The sequence below is a fragment of the Mesocricetus auratus genome, unplaced genomic scaffold (assembly GCF_017639785.1).
Source record: "Mesocricetus auratus isolate SY011 unplaced genomic scaffold, BCM_Maur_2.0 Super-Scaffold_100004, whole genome shotgun sequence".
NCBI classification, from domain to species: Eukaryota; Metazoa; Chordata; class Mammalia; order Rodentia; family Cricetidae; genus Mesocricetus; species Mesocricetus auratus.
Window position 1 is genome coordinate 4781114 of NW_024429189.1, and position 3126 is coordinate 4784239.

At 54.2% G+C, this 3126-nt stretch overlaps 1 long non-coding RNA gene across 1 annotated transcript; it reads right to left on the reverse strand.

The window, feature by feature from the left end:
- Positions 1-323: 323 nt before the first annotated feature.
- Positions 324-2905, reverse strand: LOC121140159. The gene is made up of 2 exons (XR_005876968.1): positions 1231-2905; positions 324-808 (listed from the first exon to the last, which is right to left on the reverse strand). It is a non-coding gene; the product is annotated as an uncharacterized LOC121140159 (long non-coding RNA).
- Between the last annotated feature and the right edge of the window lie 221 nt (positions 2906-3126).

The following is a 3126-nucleotide window of genomic DNA, read 5'->3' on the forward strand; positions in this document are numbered from 1 at the left end:
TGCCACCCACCCCTGCTGCCACCATTACATGGACACATGCATACTCACACATGCATGTCCTCAAGCACCCAGAAATACACGTGTGCATTCACACACACTCGTATGCACATGTGTGTCTACACACTGTTTCTCTGCTAGCCTCTGGAGGAAGACTCCAATCAGACCCACTCCTGGACTCTCTGACACACCTGATAAAGTCCCCAAGCCCATCCTGTCACACCTTAAAATAGCCAACCCACCAAAGTACATATTTTCCTAACCTCAGGCATCTGGCTGCCTGGTGCTCCCTGGAAAAGTGGAAGGCAGGAGACAGGCAGGAAAAATCCCGAGGCAGAACCACAATGTTTATAGAAGGGGCCACTGAATTACACAAAACAATATTTTCCTTGCAGATGCAATTGCTTCCTGGCCTGCACTCTCCCCAGGTACCTGTGGTGATGGCCTGGACATGTGAGAATTCAGGAATGGGGCCAGATGGAGCTAGCTGGCCACAGGAAACATGGAAACCACAGGACATTTTCATGACTCCCATTCAACGATGCATGCACATGCCCAGGCCTGCCTGGGTAGCTCGTTGGCACTGGGACCTTGGGCAGAGCCTGGACTTCATGCAAACAGGCCTGGGGGAGCTTTTGTCCATTGCTCAGCTCTTCTGAGCCAGCAGTCTTCATGACTTCCAGGAGGACGCTGGCACACCTGACTGACGTTTGCAACAGTGATCTCAGCCATCAAGAGAAAAGGCGTGCTTGTGTTCTGGTTCTGCATCTGGTGGGCGGTATCAAGAGAGATGAGGGAATTGGAATCGCACCTGACAGAAAGAGACAGCCTGAGTTAAGGTCTGAAGGGATCAGGGCTGCTATCAAACCAGCTGCACCCAAGGGGACAAGATTAGAAGCCCAAGAACAGGGAGGTCCAGGTGTCTTGCTGTAGCTTCTCCTCTCCAGCAGTGACAGGGGCTAGTGAAGGGATGGCCAGCGGCTTTGGGAGCCATGCTTGAGGTTCTGGTACTTCTCACGGTGAAGGGCAGTCCCACGCGGCCCCTTGGGAGTCCCCTTCCCTCTTTCCCTGCTCCCATGCCACCTCTTATCCCACTAGCGGAAAGGCATGACCCAGTTTCCACATTTCCCCTCAGTCTCTCACCTGAAGTGTCTGTCTCTGTTGCTTCGAGGACAACCCCGCCACCCCTCCAAAACTCTCAGAGGCCTCCTAAAGCCCCCGTCCATGGCTCACCTTGCCCAGGCAGGCAGGACCCAAGTGTTGGCCCAAGACTGTTGTCGTGCCGTATCAGAGGAGTTTGTCCCCAGTGGGGCTCACAGTCATGTGCTTTGTGTTCCCAGGAAGGAGCATCGCCCTATACTGGGACCCTGACAGGGGCAAAGAATAGTTCAGAAACCACAGCTCAAGGCCTCCCTGCCACCAGTCCCCCTCCCCTCCTGTTTCTTTGAATCCCCAATGATGGACCCTGAGTTCCTGGAAGGAACGCCAGCATTTGGAGAACAAGAATAAGTCTCTGACTTCCCCTTCCTAGAGACAAGCCTTCACACTGCAGAGCTTCCTACCAACCTCTGGCCACCAGCCAAGCTGTAGTAGCCCGGGATTACCCAGTGTATTCTAGGCAAGCTTTGGTAAACCCTTTCCTCCAGGCTTGGCAAAGCTGAGATCCTGTGGCCTGTGGATGCCTGGGGGTACTTGCAGGTTTGTCCCACAGTCTTGCCCTCACAGACCCAACCGGCAGAACGTGTATTCTCTGCAAGCTTCGGTAAACCCTTCCTCCAGGCTTGGCAAAGCTGAGATCCCGGGGGGGCTGTGGATGCCTGCAGGGCTCTTGTCGGTTTGTTCCATGATCTTGACCTCGCAGACCCAACCGACAGAACCCTGCCTGTTGGTGAGGCCCGAGAGGAAGGCCCCCTGGAACTCAGGCTGCGTAAGTCAGGAGCACAGTGTTCCGAGAAAAAAGCCACCAGTCATTCCATCCATACAGACCTTATGCCGGGAGAATTGCCTCTTCTCCAGTGGCTTTTAGAACCATCACAGAAACAGAGAGACAGGGAACGGACACCAATAGCTAATGTCAAAGCGGTTCCCACTGTCTAATGGGATCTGTGCTCACACAAAATCTCAAAATTTCACATCTCAAAAAACAAACAATTGTTTACTCGTCCCTGGAGCACCCCCAAAGGGAACCTCTATGTGGGTGCAATTGTACCTTCTACCACCAGATGGCAGCGGAGACCAGTACATCTTTTGGAGGCCGCTCCTATGTCTATCTTCTGGGTGAGTGCTGTAGAATCAGAGGCTGGCCTACTGGGGGGAGTATATATCAGGTATATATCAGAGAGGACTACAGAAGGCCTTTCCACGAGGCATCTTCCTCAAAGTACCCAGAAGCAGGCACTGCCATCCTACCTTGAAGACAAGGGAAACTGAGGCCCCAGAGTGGACGAGTTGACCACACAATTATCCCCACTCACTGACACAAGCAACTGAAGTCATTCAGTTTTATCTGCAGTCCCCGGCATGGCTTCACAACGATGGGAGACATGGTTAAAGACAGTCATCAAGAGAAGTGGACCAGGTGAGCATGAGCTGCCCAAACATAGGAAGGAGTCCAAGCTGTAGTGTCCCAGAGGCGCGTCCTGCAACGATTTCCCACAGCACTGAGTGTCATTGACCCAGAGTGGGGCTAGAAACCCAACTGTCCTGCTGCCCTCCGCTCAGGAGCCCGCTTAGCAGGAGACTTGGCAGGGTGACCAAGCCAGCCAGAATGACATTAGAAGGAAGACTAGGATGAGGGTTGCAGCCAGGGTGACAGACGGCACCAAGTCTGAGTCCTCTGTGCCGTGGATATCATCACCAGGAGCATCTCCGGGGGCATCAGGAGCTCCGGACAGCTGGGTGTTGGAGACCTTCTCCTCTGGGGGTCCCGGGCGGCCCATCTGTGGGTGGGAAGGGGGAGGGGAAGGGGTTGGACCTCATCTTCCCACACACCACTTTCCCTCTGTCTACCTTACTGGCTAGAGTCACAGGCCAGAGAGGCCGCAAGGTACCCCACCATGGCCCTGGACAGAGACCCTGTACCTGCTCCTCCTTTGTAAGAGGATTGTCGACGGCCCCTGGGAGAGCAAG